This window comes from Chionomys nivalis, chromosome 3 (assembly GCF_950005125.1).
Source record: "Chionomys nivalis chromosome 3, mChiNiv1.1, whole genome shotgun sequence".
In the NCBI taxonomy this organism is placed as follows: domain Eukaryota; kingdom Metazoa; phylum Chordata; class Mammalia; order Rodentia; family Cricetidae; genus Chionomys; species Chionomys nivalis.
The window spans coordinates 23,618,122-23,640,581 of NC_080088.1; the positions used below are offsets into that span (position 1 = coordinate 23,618,122).

Here is a 22,460-nt window from a genome sequence, read left to right on the forward strand (position 1 = left end):
TCAGACAAAAATATTTTTGAAAATACTTAAAAGCAATTTGGAACCTCATACATATGTTAATCATTGTGATTTAGGACCATAAATCACAGTTAGAAGATCATAAAATAAATAGTTCTGATCCATCTTTAACTCCCAGGGATCTTAATAAATCTTTGGAGATGAGATGAGGTTGACAGTGATCCCAAAGCTAATGACGATAACAATGATGAAGGTGATAATGGAGGCTATCACTAACCTTTGTTGTGTCTTAACTGAATTAAGTGCTCCTCTCTGTACTTCAGTGCTCCACTCATTGAAACCTACAGCACTTTACATAACCCCCTTTTATACACAAACAAGGGCTAACTTGTCTAAGGTCAAGCTTCAACTAAATGGAAGATTTTCAAAATGCTAGTGGAATTCCTTGAAACTCAGTGGGAGCAGTTGAAAATATGGTTTATGTCATCATCAGATCACGTATGATTTAAGAGTGTAAATTACAGTTATAAAAAGATACCATGCCAAATAGGCAAGGCTCAAAGAGGCAAAGATAACTTTCAAACCTGTTCCTGAGATTGGATGTCACAAAGCTAAAATTCAGTCCTCATAGCCAATAGAAAGATTGTTTTTTTTTTCTTAAAAGTTTACAAAATTTTTGAATGTTGTTACAATAATAGAAGTGTTCTCCTCCATACCAAATCCATTCTGTGTGACTGCTCTTTCCCCTGAATACCTGAGTCCACCCCACCATTTGCTTGAATGCATTTTGAGAATATTCTAATGTCCCTAAGAAGTCATCTTCACTCACTCAGTATCAGCCTCATCCTTCAAAAGAATGCTGATTTTATACTTTACTGTAGATTTTCCCATATTGAAAAAGCCTCTGTCAAATGGGAAGAGAAATATTCTTCAGGAGCTCAACTGGACCCTGGCAGAAGAATATGTGTTTGTGTGGCCAAGATCTTTCTATCATCACGGACAATCTTCTAGAATCACATATAATTATTCTAGTTATTTGCAGCATATAGTTACACATGCAGGAAGAGAAAATGATTTTACCCTTCACTCCTCTAATACTCTCTGTATCTTTCATATTTTTGTTACATGATTAGCACATTTGAAAAGTTGGAATAGAAAATACCCTGCCCAGTTAAATGTTAATAAATGAAGTTTTGTTTAAATAGTCAATGTAGCTTATATTACAATGGCATAGAAATTACAGTATTTATTTAGGCATAAAACTGCAAAATCATTTTATTCCTGCTCTTTAAAGGTATATCTTGAACAAATAGAAAATTGTCTAGATTGATGATTGTCCTTGTTTCCACTGATATTTTGAATGTGGCTACTTTTTCTGATAGTGTTCGATTAAGCCATCAGTAATTATTGTAACTTAAAAACCTTTTTTTTCTAAAGTGTTCCAAAAATTTATTTACAGTTCCTTCTTTATCTCTATGCCTTGAAAAAAAGGGTAGGCAATGCATTCTACAGTTGTATGTTCTCAGTGAGAAAATAAAGGGTCCTCGCCTAGATTACACAGGATGAGAGAAGTAGACAAACAGTGCTGTTTGCTCACGTCCTCTCCTCTTTCCATTAGTCTCCAGGCTCCTGACTCCGTGAGGTACAGGCCATTAGGGGATTGATCCTGTAGAAGAAATATCATCTGTTTTAATATTAAATGCTTTTTACGCATTCATGTGCTTTGATATAATTTTAATAAGTGTATCATTCCTTGCTTTTCAATTGTGAGAGATGATACAAAAGTGGAAAAATACACTTACAGAAATGAAATGAAAATAATAAATAAAGCCCACTTCCATTTCCATTATTCTACGTCATGCTCCTGGAGACTTCAATCTCAATATGATGTTAATAGAACCATTAGATATGATTCATACTATACATAAGACACTTCTATTGACAATTCTATCGTGACCAGGGGTCAACAGATCCATTACAATGCAAATCTTACTGTATGCTTTCCATCTAAATCAAAAGAATTCAGCCTTGTGTCCAGTCTAATAAGTTTCAGTAACTGGAGTCCAATCTCAGAAGTGAAGTACACATCTGTGTTTCTCATACTAAATCATGTGGGTGCCTATTTGCTCTCCATTTAAAAGGTAACTAATTAAGTTTTACATCGATAGGCTACTTTAGAGTATTTAAGGAAACACACAAGATTTATGGGAATCTGTGTTTGCCCTTTTACTGCATATCAACCCCAAAGTGGAATTTCTTCATATCTAGCTCTTTTTTCTTCATCTACAAGATTTGCATAACCAGGATATTGTTCAAAATCTGATTTAGTTTCATGACCTATGCAAAAAGCTGAAGTTTTGCCAGTTTTCCAGATAAATCAAAGGACAGCTCCTTAGACCCAAGGATTTCTTTTACCATTGTCTTCTCCACGCATCTATTATTAAGGACATCTTTCTTTGCCTATTTTCCCCAAACTCCTGGTATGCTGTGGAATGTTGATACTCTTGATACCTAGAAAGCACGTTGGTAAAAATCTCTTCTTGGGATGGACACTCAACTACTCTGCCCTTTCCAAACTACAGAAGGTCTTGATCTCTGTAACCCTTCCCCTACACATTTGCATTCTTTTCCTTCTTGAACTGTACTTCAGCTCTGTATGTCCCTGTGTCACTGAACTACAAGGACTTGTTGGTACAGATGAAGCTGAAGTGGCTGAGAGAGCTCTATCCATGCCCACAGTGAAGAACATTCCCTCCTGTCAACTCCAAGACTTTGCATATGCCCTGAGATCTTATGGTTTTCTTCCCTTTCCACATCACCTTTTCTGGAAAGTTGAGTGATGGTAGACTTTAGATCAGGCATTGTTGCGTATAAGCTTCTGTTCCTTTCTTTCTTGTTGTTTATTACAGATAAATCCCTTAATATTGCCTAATCCTTAATTTTTCTTTCCATAAAATACTGATAATGGTGACCTGCATTAGAAGATTATACTAAGAAATCAATGAAATGATTTAGGGCAAGGTCACACTGCCCTTTCTAAGTACACGTTCAAATATTTTATTAACTTAATGTGTTCTTTATGTCTTTTCTTCCCCTTTTCCTTTCGCAAAAGCCCACTATTGTGGAAATACTTTTAATTAAGTGTTCCATTAGCCAATCAAATGATTACAAGTTGTAGTTCTCGGTAGTTATTTATTCTCTAGTGGATACATTTCTTGTTATATATCAACTGTCACACATATTGTCACCTTTTGAGAAGTTCGTTGTTACATTCGCAACACTTTATAAAGTTTTCTCTAAAGACACTGAAGTGTAAAACTAAGAAATTATTCACTGACTATGACGATTGATTTGAAACACAAAGCAGAAGAGCTAGGAATCAGTTTTATATACCGCTCAAAAGTGTCTTGGAATTTGATTTAAATATTTTCTATTTATCCAGGTAGGGCTAAAAAAAATATAGCAGTGCCTTAGTGCCTAGAGTCCTACTTAATAAATGGGGAACATTAAAGATCCACAAAATACGTTTCTAGTGCATTTTTAATGATGCTAAGGCATCAAAGGGCAATGTAAAAGAAATGTTGAATCCTTAAAATGCTTTAAAAGTTTCATGTTCCCAGTTCAGTTTCTCATGAGCATCCTGACAAGTCCCATTTAGGTTTCAATTTGTATCTAGAACATAACTCAGTTCATAAAGAGAGAGAGAGAAATACATATTTGCAAGAATTAGCATTTTTATCAGTGGGTTGGCCCAATGGTGGGAGGAAATTCCAGTGTGGAAAAGATGGGTCACTGTGTGGGGCAGAAGTGAACAGGGATAAATAAAACAGTTTATTTGTAAGTGGGACTGATCCCTCTTGCTTGTACATTAGTGCTTGGCTACAAGAGAGTAGTAATTTATTGTTGCAGATGGCTATGTAAAGTGCATGCAATTTGTGAGGGGGCTTGACCCTTGACTGATGGGCCATATGTTGCAAAGCCCTAGGGGTGTCATTTGCCTTCGCTCTCTTCCTCTCTCTGCCTCTGCACCTATGGTCCTTGTACAATCACCACATATTGAACTATAGACTTACTAACTCCCCCAATAAATCTCCAACTAATGGCTCACAAAGGCCACAACTTAACCCTTTCTACACAACAGACCATATCATTCTGCATCATGATCACTTTCACTAAAATAAAAGATAAATATTATATGACCTGCTAGAATAGGCAAGCAGATTGTTGTAAATCCCACTGGGTGTTCACTAGATTTAGGTAGAGTAAGGTGGCTTTCAGCTTGGTGAATTATACTGTGATTCTTGCACTGGGTGAAAATGGCAGTTTTCCCCTATAACATAATTGTTAAACATTGTTAGTATACCATGCTGGGAAAACATTTAATGCCTTTTAACTCGATTTTTGTGGCATTCTTCTTCCTTTATGCATACAATAGAAAGTATATGTTTAACAAAAACTCATTTTTTTCATGTTTTATGTAGAAATTGTTTATAGAAGTATTAGGGCATTTGTTTAGAAGTATAGATAAAAAAGTACGTTTTTAACACTCACTGGGCCCTGATTTGCCAACACTGAATTTCATGCAAATGCTTTGCATCAGGAGCCAGAGGAGTCAAGGAAACCACAAGAAAACTCATAGAATCAACTAACCTGGGATTTTAGGGATCATAGATCTGAACCAAAAACTAGGAAGCCTTCATGGAACTAACCTAGGCACTCTGCATATGTTATAGCTGCATAGCTTATTCCTCTTGTGTGAGTCCTAACAGTAGGAATATGGGCCATCTCTGGCCCTTTTATTGGCTTTTGGTACCCTCCTCTTCATATTGGGTTACCCTGCCCTGCCTTAGTACATGGGGAGATCCTTAGTCTTACTGGAACTTGATATGCCATGTTATGTTGATACCCATGGAAGACTTGCCCTTTTCTAAACAGAAACAAGAAGGGTGGAATGGGGATTGGGAACAGGAAGGGTGCAGGAGAGAGACTTGGAGGAGAGGAGAGAGGGGAAACTGTGGCTGGGATGTTAAACAAACATATACATTTATATATATATATATGTATATATATTTGTGTGTATGTGTATATATAAGTAATTCTCAAGTGCAACACTGAGGTCTCATTGTTAGGTAGGCAGAGTCCTATATGTCACCTGAATTAGAAGTTATGACACTGAGAATAGAATTACTTGGGTATTTATAAAATAATACATGTCTATAGAATATTATGTTATATTGACACAAGTAGTATACTACATTCAGTGTTTAAATTAATGTGAATATAGAGTGTCCTCAAACATATATACCTTCTTATTGTGAAGCAGAGCTTTCCTGTTACATTTTTAAACAGGCAATGTTTTCATAGGTCAGTTGGTCATATGTATGTTTATACACAAATACTTTCCTGTCTGTCACTTACTATCTATCAAGTAACCACTTTCTTCTCTTGTTGAGTAACCACTTTCCTTTATCCATTTTGGGGTACTTGCAAGGTTTGGCAACATTTTTGAACTCTTGGAAGCTTTGACAACAGTCAAAGATGCATCAAGTTCTATCAAAAATTTAAGAGTGGCAACCCCTAGGTTGGAACTTCCTTTTTCCAGGGCATAACACATAGGCTCAGGTAGAAGTAAACAATGAGCATTGTTTATACTTTGTGTCTGTGTAACAGGTTTCCCATAAAACAATTTCTCTTCTGTATAGTGTCATTGTCTACTATTCACTGTGAGCTTGGAAGAGCAGGCACTGGTGGAATTCAACTATGAACCCATGATATGTTTCACATAGTAGCCTTGATATTCATTTATCACCATGTTTTAAATACTTCATTTTAACCAGTTTTCATTCTATTTCACTTGAATAAAATAGATTTTTTTTCTATGCAATGATGAATTCCACCTATTATAATAAAGTCCCAACTCTCAGGGGTAATTAACAGGAAGTGACAGGAAGGTAGACACACTTATGTTGTATTAACATTTTCTTTTTTGAATCACTGTTTTTATCAACAAGGACAACTAGTGTAGAAAACATATTAAAATATGCAAAAAGAGAAATCAGTTTTTTGCTTCTTAAACCAATAAATTTAGCACACACAATGCCGCCAGAGTAAATCAGCAGAAACAAGCCATGCATTGACAAGTGAGTATCAGTAATTTAAACATGAATTTTTTAGGCTTTGATACATCGCTTACCACATGGGCTTTTCTTTGGCGTTGGGCACTCAAGCATTCATTGAGAATTCGTCCGCGAGTCACAAGGAAACAGAGTGCCCAGAAATCTCTAACATGATCCTTTCAGGTTCCCTAATTTAAGGAATCCAATGGAAACCTTGGTGACAAAGGTTTATCCAAGATAAGGGGTCAGTGTATGTGCCAATAAACTGCTAGTTCAACTGCTTGTAGAAAGCAAGGACAATCATGTGTAATTAGTGTGTCTGGGATAGATAATAATCTAGCTTGTACTGATGATATCTTGATTCTGATTTATCAAGAGAAAAACTTGATAATTTTCAGCACACATATCAAGGGTTCTTTTCGCTAGAAGGATATGTTTGTTTCCTAAATTAAATTTCAGCAGCCGGAATTAATTGTTTCTATTTAAAAACAAGCTGAAAATAACATGGAAAATATATTGTTGATTGTAAAATGTTTTCTATTTAAAATTTAAATTTATCAGTCATTGACGTCTGAAACATTCCAAAATAAGAAATAATTCATCAGTTGCATTTATCAAGCTGACTTAATAGAATTGAAGATTAAGAAAACTGTTTTCTTCTTTTGACCCAAGCTTCACACCATGTGCCTTTAACTAGCTCTTCTGTTAATGTTCATGCACTCTTTAGAAGCATCAAACATACGAACCCTTCATGTAAGAACATGCAGTTCAATAACATTTTATCAGTGAAATTCTCTTTGCTCAAATTGAACAGATACATATCAGTAGATCAATTTTTTCTACTGTGTGACCTACAACTACCAGTGAACTAGTTGTCAACAGTGTGATAAGCTGACACACCTGGCAACACCACTGTCAATAAGAAAATAGTAAAGTCTCAGCGTTTGCCCCTTCTCAAGCAGTGCAGTTTGTCTCTCCCATTCCAGGATTACCTGGTTTTCCATTGAGTTATAGTATTCAATAAGTTCATTACAATTCTTCAGTGTTAGATTCGTGAGTTCAAATTATATGGGATGCAAATAAGAAGACATAGCCATTGACTGACAAAAGAAGATTTCTAGTTATTTTTTTAGTAGTAAGTACAATATTTATTTTTGTGAATATGGCAAAACTTCCAAAAATGTAGTTATTTAAGATCTACATAGAATGAAGACTTGCTTCTTAAGACTATTTTTGGTCATTGTTGAATGGGATGATCTTGTTTTGCTTACACACACACACACACACACACACACACACACACACAAAACAAGCAACAGAGACACACAGTTTTTTATTCTTCAGAATTTTGCATTCTTTGATCCTGTTTTCTCTAATGTAATAGTTATTCTGGTCCTTTTATTTGACACAATAACTGATCAAATATTTTCTGAACATCTACTTTGACGTAGATGTTGGAGTGACAACATTGAACCGAATTATATTTCCTGCCTTGAATAATACTGTGGTATGTACACTGAAATATTTTATTGAACATCTTCAATATTTATATACTGGTCCCCAAATAAGCCATTATGGGAAGATTTCTAAAAATAAATACATTGCTAAAACTATCCTAAATGGTATGAAATAATTGGGGATAGACATATGTATTTTTAGATGGAGTCTCACCATGCAGCCCTAGGGGACTGGAACTTCTTATCTAAGCTAGGCTACTCTCTTATTCACAGAAATCTAGCTGTTTCTGCCTCTATCCCTAAAACACCAGGATTAAAGGCCTACACTACCAGGACAGATCTATGTGACACTTTGAGAACATGCCAGCCTTGTTGGCGGACATTTTTTCCCTCCCGCCAGTTCCCAGATAAACTACATGGAGACTCAATATTAATTATATGTTTTGGCTGATAGCTCAGGCTTGTTATTAGCTAACTCTTATGTTTTAAATTAAGTCATATTTCTTATGTACTCTCTACCACACGGTGGTACTTTCTTTCATAAGGACACATTCATCTTGCTTTCCTTTGTGTCTGTTCATGACTCCTGAGACTCGGCCCTTCTTCCGAGTGTCCTGTCTTGCTCTGAAGCCTATACCTCCTACCTAGCATACTGGCCAGTCAGCTCTTTTTATTAAGCCAACCAGAAGGCACCTTGGCAAAGATACATCTTCTTTGTGTACAGAAAGATTATTCCATAACATAGCATACCCTGAGAGAACTGAGTTTTTCAGGAATTAATAAAAATAATTAGAAGAAACAGCTGAAGGACTACAGAACCCCTGATGAAGGTGATAGGAATAACTGAACTGGTCATTCTTAGTGTAGTTTCCTATCTACTTGCCCACCACAAAGTCACAGGTAGACTACTTAGTGACATTGATCATTTTATCCACACAATGGACAACAAATTCAAAGGAAATAAAACTGTAAGGAAAAATCTCTGAGTGCTACTGGAGTGTATTCTGGTGTTCTTCATTGGTTTTGGGGAAAGCTAAGATTGCATATTACTGATAAGCCACTGTAAGCAAATTTGGATGCCCCCATGGGCCCTGACTTTACCTTGTTATGTTGTTTCATTGTTTTAAGATGTTTTTCTTATGGTTAACCAACCACCTCTTCATCTTCAGCACAAGTTCTTGCAGCAAGTGGCTTCCAGTGTTATTTTTAGCATGTCTATTTGAGTGGAGAGTGACTGGGGATTTTTGCCTGCTGCCTGAATACACTTCCCTGCAGAGTATAAAAGGAAGCATTTACACTTGGGCCTTTCATTTGCCTGAGGAGCATGCTGCAAACATAGTGCAGGTGGCTACAATTTTACACTGCATGAAGGAAAACACTATTTTCCTTCCTCCTTCCCTTTTTGTTTCACTGTTTTCAACCCATAAAACAGAGTGGGAGCATGCAATGCTTAAATTGATCAACTGATGTAAAGTCTCTTCAAACACGAATCTAAATTGTTTGTAATCAAAATGTAAAATTGTTGACAAAGACAAGCAATTCCTAAACACAGGAGTCAAGTTCACATAAACGTGACAACATTGTCCACTAACATTGTTGCAAGCACATCTTTATCTTAGTTTGTCATTTTGATTGATATAAGGTGTTGTTTTTCTAAAAACAGTCCCTACTTGAGGCACATTTTTTTTTGTCAATTTTAAGTCAGAGTCTGTTCTTGTAAAGTACTCTTTGATTGTTATTATTATTGTATGTATATAGGATCTGTGGGGGGGAAAGTCAAGGAGATATCTTTGTGGGTTTGGTTCCCTGCCTATAGCTTTATGTAATTTCTGGGGATGAATTTCAAGTTACCAGGCTTGCTTGGCAAATGCTTCTTTTCTGCTGACCCATCTCTCTAATCTTGGTGGTATTTGTAAGGCCACCAAAGAGTTCTATATCTTCCTATTTTGAAATTAACTGATTGCAACTTATATTTTCTGGTTTCAATTATTATAATGCTTTAGTAAACCACTGAAGCAGCAATGTACTGGTAGCTGTATAGAAAAATGGAATAGAATTGAGAAATAGATGAATAACAGTAAGTCTATTGATATTCTTGCATCTATTTAAAGACAGCTTAATATAAGAAACATAATCTTTTTAATTGATGATGTTGCCAAGACAAATAAATGAGTGAATATTAACTCCAAGCAGGTGCCATCACAATTGTTGTCCAACCCAAGTTATAATAAAATAAAAGAAGTTAACTTTATAATATTTCAAAACACAGACATAGTAGCTCAAAGTAATCCATAATAAGCAGAGTCCTTATAAAGCATTTTAAAATGCAAAAAATAAATTAATCTTTATTTATTAAGCTATTTCATTCTTCAATAGTTTTAAATGTATGTCTAGTAAAGGGTTCATGCAGAACATGGAAATGATAGCTTTTTAACTGAATAAGAAAACCTGTCACTAAGTCTTAAAATTTTGAAAATTAAAATTAAATTCTACCCAAAAGATCATAAACAAATGGAGAGAGGTTCATTGTCTACTTTTTGGCAAAATAAATATAATTAAATTGCATTGACATTTAGTACCTTGACTAGCATAAACTTGAAAGAATGATGATTTCAATCACTGAATAAAATTTGAACTGGATGTCTAATACCTTGTTAATGCAAAGGCACAATAGTGTATTCAACTGAAGAAATTTCTAAATCTAATGTAAATTTGTACACATGCCATATGACACAACAATGCACTCTTAGATATTCGCCTATTAGACCATAAGAAGTTAAGACACACACATATAAAGATTTTAGTAATATTGTCATGAGACTTAATAAATCATAGGAGAAAATAAGGTTAGCAATAATTTAAATTTGCCTCTAAATGTTAAAACATAAATGAAATAGAGCATATATTGCAATGAAATAATACACAGCAATAAACAGAGTGCACCAGTATAGAATAGTAACATGGAAGTTTTTTAAAACATTATTTTAAATAAAAACCAATATCAAACACCGTAGGCCTTTTGATAACCTTTACGTTTATGCCTTGTATTTGCCACCTCCCTCCCATCTCTGATTCTCCTCCACATGCTCTCTACGACCTTTAAAATTCATAAGTTCTTTTCAAAATTTATTATTATCTTGTATGTGTATGTGTGCATATGTATATATAAACATAGATCTATAAGCTGCCAAGTCCATTTAGTGATGCTGGTATGCATATGTGGTTAAGAGTGACCGCTTGGCATTGCCCTTCTCATAGACGCTGATACCCTGACAGACATTTTTCTCAGGGTTCTGTGAGATTTCCTCCAATTGCATTGTCATTGTTCGGGTTTTGTTTCACAACTGAACTGTGGAAATTATGAGTGTACGTTGCCTGTCACAACTAGAAGACACAACCTGTGAGAAAATATCCTGGTTCGCTATCTTGCCATATTCCTCTTCTGTCATGTTCCCTGAGCTTTTGGTGAGGGACTTGTGCCGTGGATGTATCAACAGAGGATAGGCCCCTAATATACCAGGCCTTTTGAAGGGGTGGAACTGACTCAGTGAATACTAATGGATCAGTGGTTCCTGTGGACTGAGGCTGACAGAACTGATTAGCTGCTGAGGCCAGAGAGAACTATCAGGTGCCACAGAAGTATGCTCTCTCTGTGTCGTGAATATGGTGGCAATTACTGCTTCCATATTTCAGAACTCACCTTGTCACTTATTAATTTATGAAGCCTACTGCAGAAAAATTGCCCCCCAAAGACTTATCTTTTGTTTCACTTTGATACAAAGCTTGCCTAACTCAATTCTTTTCCTATTTTTTTTTCCATAAGTTAAGGAAGGGTATTAACAAAATTAGTACTAACAACACTAATATATTCCTCATTGGAGTTCACTTTCTTTGCAGATGCTATGTAAGCATCTAAGCCGAATAAATTGAAGAGCAAAATTTAACCAAAACTAAAATCTTTTTATCCCCAAGAAACATTTATCACACGAGTGCACATAAAATACATGTGTCTCGTGTGCAAATTTGCATATAAAGTGCTGCTAGGAAATTAGAAACCATATGGTCTTTTCCCTTTTTTATTATCTAAGAAATGCTAAATCCAAATAACCTGGCATGATTCTTCTAGTTTGACTCTTTTTAGTGGCTTTTACTGTCAGGCAGATGGGAGCGTCTAGTCATTTATTAAAATTACACTTGTATATGTTTTTAGAACGGTTTATATTTATTCATGAAAATAAAATTTTGAGAATTGGCCTTTAAAATCAACAAAACCTATCTGTCACAGATTTGAGTAACAACTGTACCTGTCACTTCAAAATCACTTTGAAATATGTGGCATCATGGATCTGCCAGTGAATATTCTGATACTCGGGGTTTTGGGGATGCTGTTGTTAAGTTCTACATCGTAGAAAGTAGACACTCAACATAGGGACTTATTTAAATGGAGAGAAGAATGTGATGTTTGATCATCTCTTCTAAACTGGGTAAAATCAAAGTGGAAAAAAAACCACATATCTATCATCAATTTAAAAATAAGTTCATGTAGAGGGCTGTTGAACTGGCTCAGAAGTTCAGAACTGCTCTTCCAGAGGAACTGTCTTGGATTTCCAGCACCCACATGGTTGCTAACAACCATGTGTACCTCCCATTTCAGAGGATCCCACACTCTTCTGTGACACCCACTTGCTCTTGGTGCACAGACATACTTGCAAGCAAACCACCTACACACACACACACACACACACAGAGAGAGAGAGAGAGAGAGAGAGAGAGAGAGAGAGAGAGAGAGAGAGAGAAAGAGAGAAAGAATGCAACCAAAAAATCATTTGAAAATCTGTACCAGTGACTATCTTCAAACATCAGTTTGTGCATTAGCAAACTGAGCCAGATACCTGCATCTAAAGGGCCACATTAGACACTTTACTGGTTGTTTCCAAAACATATGCGTAAGAACAATTAAAGAAAAAGAAGCATGTATTAGAAAAAAGAACAAGGAAATGGGTACATAGAGGGCCTAAAGGGAGGAAAAGAAAAGGGGAAATGATGCAATCATATTATTATACCAAAAAATAAAAATCTATTTAAAAGTAGTGTTCATGTATTTATCCATGAGAAATTGATATTGTGAATCTAAAGAAATAAAGAAAGGTAATGTTTACATGCTTTAAATCATTTCAGTGAGACAAACATGCTTTTTTAGGTTTGTGCTCCATTTCTTAGGTTTGTGTTTGTAGACCAGGAGGTGATTATGATCACTTTAACGGGAACATTTGACATACTGGGTGTTTTATCTGAAATGTGAAAGTATATCACATCACTCAATGAATGAGTTTAAGTGGGTACAAAAATAGAAATAAATCAGCATATACAAATATTGTACCCAGAAATCTTCCTTGATACTGAATGTCAATTTTTTAGTCAGATTCAAAGACCCAGGTTATAGAAATAGAGTAGAAGTTGAACTTTTTGACATCCAAAACTATTACACATCAAAATAGGTTAAGTAAAACTTGCTGTTATCATTTATTTGTTTGTCTTTTTTCATTCATTTTGGGAATTGAACACAGGATGCTATCACATGTAGTAGCTAGCCGTCTAATCCTGTAAATAAAACTTCAACAGAACTCTAGAATCTCCTGAGAAATGTGAATCTATGCAGATTGTTTGCCAACCAATGTGTCTGAAAAAGAAATGCTACTTTGTGTGGAACTACATATTTCTCCTGTGTGGCTTCTGTAACACCACATCTCTGTTTCTCCTGTGCGCCTTCCATAATACGACTGCTTTGTACCCTGCCTCTCAGTTTATCTCTCTAATGTGTTCACCACGAAGAAAGACAATGCTGCAGGAAAATCTAATTGACTATAATGTGCAGATGCCAAGTTTTACTGTTTTCATGTTTCTCTTTTCCTGTATTATTCCTGTTTTTTTTTTTTTTTACACATTACAACCCTCCGATGGTTACATACTGAAATTGTGGTTCTTAAGCATATATGAAAGGAAGAGGGGAGTCTAACAGTGTGACGTGCCACCGTTAGAGATTGTCAAAGTCATTCTCATGCCTTGATACATCAAATATGTCCTAAAATCATTTTTCATTAACTATTGATAAAGCAGCATAAGAGAGTTTGACCGGAAAGGGAAAGATCATCTTTATCTACATCATCCTGCTAAAACAAATTAAAATTCACAATTCCAAACTCATGAAATAAAATTGTTTTCCCATCACATACTGCATGTGGAACTAGTCTGAAAAATTTACAAATTGATTTCTTTTTGCTGTTTATTCCATATACAATTTGTATGCATTTCAAAATTCATGAAAGATAATGACATTTCTAACATTTGCAGAGGCTTTACTCTTGTGGGCATCTTATTGTTATACCTACTTTCTTGGTATGTTTTTGCAATTTAATGAACAGATTAATTTTTAAAATTCTTCCCTCGTAGCAGTCATGTAGCATTCTTAATTAATTCTCATCTCTCATCTCTCATCTCTCTCTCTCTCTCTCTCTCTCTCTCTCTCTCTCTCTCTCTCTCCATGTTTTGCTCACTATTTTCTGTGCACCTGAGAAGTTTGGGTATTACAGAAAGTCATATATCTTTGTTATCTCCGTTGATGTAACTGTTCTGTGCTTTTACATATTCAATGACCTGATCTTTTCCCCAATTCCTTATTTTGGTCTGTTTTGATTCCTTTCTAACTGATTCCTCTCCACTCCACTGAAAATACTTGTCATGACCCTACAGAATTTAAATATAGTGAGATTTCACAGGGACTGCTCTCTCTCTTTCTTTCCTCTCTCCTCTATGAATGTGTGCGTCACTGTGTTTCTGTTGTGTCTCTATCTCCCATTTTCGTCTTCCTCATTTCCTCTCCTGCATCCTCTTCCTCTCTTTTCTATCTCTCTCTTGTTCTGTATTTCCTCTTTCAACCTCCACCTAAGAGTTTTAACATGCTTTTTATCATGTGAGCAAGCCGGTCTCCTGTGTCCATTCCAGAAAGAGCATGGAGGATGAGAAGTGATTAGACGAATTTAGCCTTTTCCCTACTAGAGAGGATTTCCAGTGTGGTTCTTATTGTTGCTGTACTTATACATATCATTGGTTCTTGCATAAAAGACCATGCAAGTTTATCATAAAAGTCTACAGGCTTTCCCCCAGTCTTAATCAACTCTAGTAGCTCCTGTGGACATTCAAAAAGTTAATGATAATATAGGTTTTTCTATATTCACCCACTGCTGTCCATAACTTATTATCTTGATCTGAAGGCTAAAATTATCAGGAAATAAATATGATAAATATACAATAATTTTACAATGCAGGCTAATTTATGCAGATAAGGATGAATGAGTGGCAATAATAGCAAATGGTTATGTGTTTACTAAAATAAATAAAGCTATGAACTTTACAAAGACTTTCTAATTCTACCTGTGCCAATAATACAGTGCAGATAGTTATTTATCTCTATTCTAGAGATAAATAATTGCCATGCTACATGTTAAAGACAAATTTTAAATAGCAAGTTTTTAGGATGACAATATCCTTATAAAAGTAAGTATTGACTCACTTGTGTTTTGTTTTTTTAAATGTCCTTTCCTTTTTACTTCTCTTGGGGAGGTGGAGGTAGTTAATCCAAGATAATAACCAACAGGACTAAAAAAAGACAAGCAAGAAACATGGCAAACTTGGGAGGCTCAGATTAGCTGTTTCAAGCCTACCAACTGTCCTAATTCTAATTGCCATAACAGCTGGCATTAGTTAACTGCTTAGGAAATCATCATCACCTTCAGAGAGTCACTATTATTGCACTGGAGAGGAGACAAAGGGTCAGAATGCTAATCACCTTGCTAGACTCTAGACTCGGATGTTTTATTTGAGATGCTTTTGATTATTTGTTGGTGTGAGATGTGTGAAGGATAATTAAATTGTGTCCTGTGAAAGCTGGAGACCTTCTATTCATGTAAATAATTAACACAAAGGAGAACGAACATGCCATTTATTTTTCTAAATGCTTAAATTTTCAGAAGTTTATTTATTTTCTATTATTTCTTTCTAAATCAATGAATATAATTGTCATGAGTTTAAGAAAATCTACCTCTTTCTTTAAATGTTTTAGGAACTTAATGATGGCAGTGCCAATATGAGGAGCAATTTATGCAAATGATTCAAATGAAGCCTATGAGCTTCCTTAAGCTTGAGAAAAGTTTGTAATTAGCAAATTAGCATTTGAAAAAGATATTTGGAATATGCATAGCAGAAAATTCTGCTTAACTTGTGGGGTGTGTTCAAAATGATTATTTCAGAATTCAGGCATACACATCTATTAACATGTAAGTATTTGAAGACTTAATGGTATCGTCTAGTTATAGCCAGTTCTCTCTTTATCAAACCTGCGCGCACACACAGACACACACACAGACACAGACACACACATACACACACATATACAGTTGTGTTGTAGTGGAGCCTTCTTCACACTTTGATGTAGTATCTTCCTAAATATTCTTAAGAACACAGAATTAAATATTTCTGTTTATCATTATTTCAGTATGGATTTTAAAAGAAACTGCAGAAAAGTAATTAGGGCTTTAGCATTTCTCTTTCTAATGGAATATCTGCTCTGTGTCAGATGCTGGAAATGGCATGTTGTTAACATTTATGTGAGACTACACTATAGGAGTGCATATAGACACTAAACTATTCAAAAGTATCTATGAGTACTTAAAGAAAACTGTTAGGTATTTTATTCAATGTGAAGTGTATTTTCTTAACTATTTCTTCAAGCCCTTTCTCTCTCTAAGGAATTCACAAAGTCTTGGTTAATTACCACATATGATCTTGTCTCCCGTCTAGAACATGTCTCTCACTTGCCCTTAGTTCTCATCTAATCTCTATTTACCTGTACGATGGTTAGACTTAACTCAGTCACCATCCAAATGTTTAGATGAATAATACTTTAGTCATATGACCTGAATTAACTTGTTCAGGTCACATGGAGTTTTCCCATGCTGAATTCATACTTTACTTCTAGTTGGTTACATTTCCTACCAAACAGCTATCCACAGATTCTACCTAATTGAAATCCATAGCAGATAAATCTTTGAACCATTGTCTTTCCACCTAGGGAAGAAAAATGAGATATTCTATTCCTTCAACCTACCATACCCATGAAGCAGTCAAGGATAGAATACGTGACTTGGCTTCATTTCTGGAATCACAAGTCCCTTCACCAAGTAGACAAAGGAATGATCTAATCTATAATTCTAACAAAATATGTGGGGAATATTTACAATATTTACCATATTCCCCACAGCAGTTTAGCTATGAGCACTTTGTATAATGGAAAACAATGAAGTAATCCAGTAGGGAACCTCACAGATCCTATGAGTTTATGTTCATAAGGATCCCACATTTTGTCATCATCATAGTCAGATCTTATTTTAAAATTTCAGTGTTGTTCATTTTCCTTTTGGTGTCTTTGCATCTTTCTATCTGTCTGTGTGTCTGTTCGTCTGTCTTTTTAATTTGTTGACATTCCTTTGTCTCAAATATGTGATTGCAGTTTTAAAAGTAACCCGCCCAAAGCGGTTCCCCTATAAAACCGCTCCCATTTTCAGTTTTTATTTTTGCTTTTCTTTAAGAAATCTACATTCACTCTGCATAAAATTTTAAAAAAAAATGTGTGTGTGTGTTTGTGTGTGTGTGTGGGTGAGAGAGAGAGAGAGAGAGAGAGAGAGAGAGAGAGAGAGAGAGAGAGAGAGAGAGAGAGAGAGAATAGAGAATAAAAGAATGGGGAGATAGTTCAAAAGTTAAGGCCACTTACTGTTCTTATGAGGACTGGAATTTGGTTTCTAGCACTCATGGGTGACTCAATCTCCTGTAACTCTAGCTTCAGGGAATCTCACGTCCTTTTTTAGACTCCTCAGATACATGGGTGTGTGCAAGCACTCACGTGTGCTCAGAGAGAGCGTCCTTAAACTATTTTGCTTAAGTTATTTTTTAATTAATTTAGATAATTCATGGCAAAATGATTTTCAATACCCTCTTATCTTTTGTATACTGCAAGAGGGTTGTTGCTGATAACTAAATACGAATGGAGATGAAATTTGAGTAACTTGCTTGAGTGGTAAATATTTTCCATGAACTACTTTTGCAGAGAGTTTATTCTTTGGTCTCCAATTTTCTCCAGGCTTTTACTATTCTTATTACAGATAGAAATATATATTAATAATGATAAAAAATTCTTCCTGTGGTTTAGGGCTAACAACATTTGAAAGATTATGGAAAACAAATGTAATGGGCACACAAAAAAATCCATACTTCATACAAACATCTTTAGTGCCAAATAGTAAATTCATAATGCACTTAGGAAAAGCAACACATATCAGTGATGGCAAATCATAAACTTAAATCTAATACTTTATTATAGCATTATTTGATCTGAGTCATTCTTAAGCTTAAAATATGGTATGGTAATAAAAAATATTGGAAACTTAGATAGCAATTAATTTAGAAATGTCTTATGAAATGTCATTTAACTATTAAAAATGACTACTAGTGTACAAATACAAGCATTGGAAAATCTTTAAAGCACAATAAATATCCAGTAAGTAAAGATACCATTAAATTGTGTTATGGTGGATATATTTCTGTCTTTGTCTCTTTAAGTTGTTGCTGTAAGCTCAAGATATTTTAGATTATAATTAGGGTAAGTAGAAATGATTTTTTTATAATTTTCAGTTTTAAAGTAGTATTCATATATTATCTATTAATAGTAATTTATTGATCTATCTTGTAAATCATTGATGAGTGTTGAGCTGTACCTTGAACAACCAGGAAAACACTTATAAAATACTGTGTGTGAATTGGAACTAAAAATGCATAAAAATCTCTAATTGTGGATATGGTTAAGCAAGAGAATTGAAGATGATAACCCCCCTTTTACCATTTAGCAGAGCACGAAAGAGCAAAAGAAATTCAAAACTACATTAATTGCCCTCACACACCATGGCAGACCACCTGCACTCTACAGCACTTGCATTGGAGCAGATGGATTGCTGAATGGGGTATCAACGACCTGCAGAATGTTTGTTTTAAAAGTAAGCTGCCTTCTGAGCAAGGACAAGTGAAGGCTACAACTTGAAAGACTTTTTATATTTACAAATACCAGTAAAAGCATATCTTTGTCTTTAAGGTGAAAATACATATATCAACTCATCTATAAAATTATGTAACTGCTATTTCACTCATGAACATAATCTGTATATAATTTAGTTTTACTGAATTCATTTCCAGCTTTTTTACCTAACTGACTACCACCAATAAACAAAGGAAATCTAGCCTTCACCCAGTATAAGAGTTTTCTGAACTCTGATTTTAAAGTCCTTGAATATGACCTGTTCTGTATGCATAACAAGCTTCAATTAAGAAAAATCTGAGGTTATGTTTTTGTCCAGGAAATTTTCACTTGCCATTCAATTCGGATTGAGTTCTCTATTTTCCTTGACATATCCAGGTCAATACTATAGAATAGCTAGTTCTTGTGCATGTAGTCTTTTAGATTCATAGATATTCTGTTTCATATATATATACATATATATTATAACATCTATTCATTTTATATGCTCTAGATAGTTCTAATAGTTTACCTATAAAGTACATTATATTTAGAATTTATGGTATATTATTCCTTATATATGTGTGTGTGTATGTTAATAAACAGCAAACTACAATTAGAGAGCTAATCTGACTTAGTGACTTCATAATTTTGCTCATATATATATTGCTATCTATGAATGCTTTTGGTAAAAAGTGACAAGCCTAAATTATCTAAAAAGGTAATATGGCTTATAAATTCTAAATTATTTATTACTTAGTCTTTACAAAATTATCCAGTCTGGAAAGAGTAGTACATCATATGAACTTTAACAAGTGTTCTTAGCCTTTCTGAGCATTTGTTTCTTCTATAAAGTAGGCATAATGGTTATTCCTATCCATATATCTGTATATATGAAGAACAGAGATGATTGTTATTCAAGATGGCAGTTACAGTGAAGGTATACAACTTTAAGTGGAATAATGCAGTCTCTTAAATTCTGGCAGAAAATAGGGTAAGATAAACATTATCCAACATTACCATCTGTTCCCTTATTTTCTAAGTCATGGCTCATATTGTCAACTGGACAGTAAATAGAATCAACTAGAGGCCAACTCAAGAGGATACCCTTGAAGAATTATCTAGATTACGTTAACTGTGGTGGCACTTTTAGAAGGACCGGAATAAATACAAGGAGGAAGGTAGCTGCGAACACATTTATTGCTCTCTATTTCCTCACTAGAATTTCACTTTGACCAACTTCTATAAATCACTGCCACCAGGGTTCCACAAGTGTACAGCCATGATGGACTGTACCTTCAAACTGTGAGCCAAAGAGAAACAACATACACAAGCAGAGCAAACAAACAAACAAAAAATCAAAACAAAAAACTTCTTCTATTTTTAAATTGCTTTGCCATAGTATTTTATTACAGCAACAGAATAATAGGTAACTAAAAATCTGAGCAAGTTTTTTTGTATTGTTTTTGAATCAGGATGGTAGACTTTGAAGATAAATACCATCAGAACATGAAAATTTACTTTCGAGGTTCCTATAGGAAGAAGATATTTGGTGAACAGTGGTAACTCTTATCCTCTCATACTCCATTCTTTATCTAAAAAAGTAACATTGATGATGTTATTATGAAAATATACTCTATTCAACTTGCATCCTTTTAAAGTCCAACTAAATAGAAATAGAAATAAATTTAAGGTATTTAAATCAAAAGCTTCCATACATTGTAGGACTTACTTAACTATGATGCCTCCATGTTTCTGTCATGGACATGTGGAATTATTTAGCTTTGGGGTTTCAAAATTAGCCCTTTCACATCAAGTATTTCCACCATGGGCCATCATGGATGACTCTTCCAGGCACAGTGGCTGAAGAGCAGAACAGTGGTATCCTTTATATTTCTACCAGCTGAAATATAATTTTTATAAGAGTTAAAGTATTTATCTCCTTTAGTGTGTATGCTTCTGAGTAGGAGTAGGACAATAACAAGAGAAATCTTAGGGCAGGGGACGCATCAATCAGAGAACTCCATCTAAGGATGGTTATATGCATCTCTTCACTTTCTACAATTTACTCTCTTGAGCCCTTAAATTTTGTGTAGTTTACTATAGATATATCTCTATGGGATACTAAAAATGACTAGAGCAGGATGGGAGATCTCTCAGTCAATAAACTGCTTGCCCCCTAAGCATGAGGATTTAATATAGATCTCTAGCACACACCAAAACTTCAGGTATCGCTAGGCACGATGTGTGCCTTACATCCACTGATGCTTATAAATCCCTGGGGATTGTTGCATAGGTCTAGCTAAATCAGGGGGAGTCTAGCAGGAGGGACAGTGAGAGACTGTCTCAAATAATAGCAAGAAGAAGAAGATAAAAAAGTAAGGTGGAGAGTAGTTGAGCCAAGCACCTGATGTCACCTCTGACATCACGCACAGATAAATGCACACCTCTACACAGTCACACAAGAGAACAACTGCACGTGGGTACAGACAGAGAGACACACCCACTACATGAAAGGAAGAAAGAAGAGAGAAGGAAAGACATAAACAAAAGCAGTGAATTTCAACTCTGTGTCTTACTCTCAGAGTCACAAATAAAATCCCTTCTCTCTGACACGTGCACATAACTCCTGTGCTTAAACTCACATCTCCCCACCATACTGTACAATTGACTACTCCCCTCCATACACATATGAGCAGACAAATGCAAATTCTTCTTTAATAAGGATGGGACTCTTACTTTGACACACCTGATTCCCCTGGAGTTCCTTGGTTTTTGGAAGAAGTAGTGAGTTTTTGTTGCTGTTATTGTTTGTTTCTTTGTTTGTTTTTAATTAAAAAAATCTTGATGCCCCCACTTTGTTCCTTTGCTGTTCACTTACCTGCCTTTACTCACTGGCAGCAATGGTCACTGGAAGGTCCCATGAAGTCCTGAGGGTCCGGTGTGATTCCATGACCAGTTTGTTTGCTTTTGTCCCTTCAAATTAGCAAGTGTTTGGAACTAAGGGGAAAAAAAAAACCTCACCAACAGTTGCTGTTACGCTAAAAGATCTTGAATATTAAAACATTTTAATTTTTACATGAGATGTTTTTCCTTGTGTGTTTAAGTAGTTTTTACTGTCTTGGGTCACACAGATCATATCCATAAATTTATAGGTTGTGAAAGTTCACGGAGTTTAGCTTCTCATTTATGTTGGCATCACTGTTTTCCTGAGCATTTTGCATGCAGAATGAACATAAGGTACAAAATGTCATAGTGACCTAGCTTTACTATCAAATATGGGGCCTCGACCCTAATCAAAGAACTCCATACAAGCAAGAGAGGACTGCTGAGAGCAGGAGGAACAGTCTTCCCCAGGGAAGATATTTCAAATTGGTTATCAAATACCAAGTGGTCAGCCGTAATATCACATACCTGTGACACTGTTCAGTGACTCTATACTGTCTAAACCTGTACTATTTCTGTATTTAGAAGTATACATATGCTTATGTGTAATGTTTATTTGTGTGTATATTAATATGTGATTTTTGTATAACAGTAGTTAAAGAAAAAGGTCATAAATTTGAGAGGAGCTGCATGAAGAAGTTTAGAAAGAAGAAAAGAAAGCGGGAAATGCCATTACAATTACATTTTAAAAATGTATTGCATCTTAAATTTTAAATTTTTTTAGATCATGCTCTATGCAGTAGAAGACCAAAATGAATCAAAGTTATAAGTAGAGAATTATATTCCCTTCAAACTCTAATACCCAAGAAAACAAAACTTTCTCTCTCCAACCCTTTCTGAAAATGGATGTTAAAAACTATGAAT

The 22,460-nt window shown here is 35.0% G+C and overlaps 1 protein-coding gene across 9 annotated transcripts in view; it reads left to right on the forward strand.

Annotated features, from left to right (window-relative positions):
• Robo2 (roundabout guidance receptor 2) overlaps nt 1-22,460 on the forward strand; it is a 522,758-nt gene that overhangs the window by 183,391 nt on the left and 316,907 nt on the right. The gene's annotated exons all lie outside the window — the stretch shown is intronic.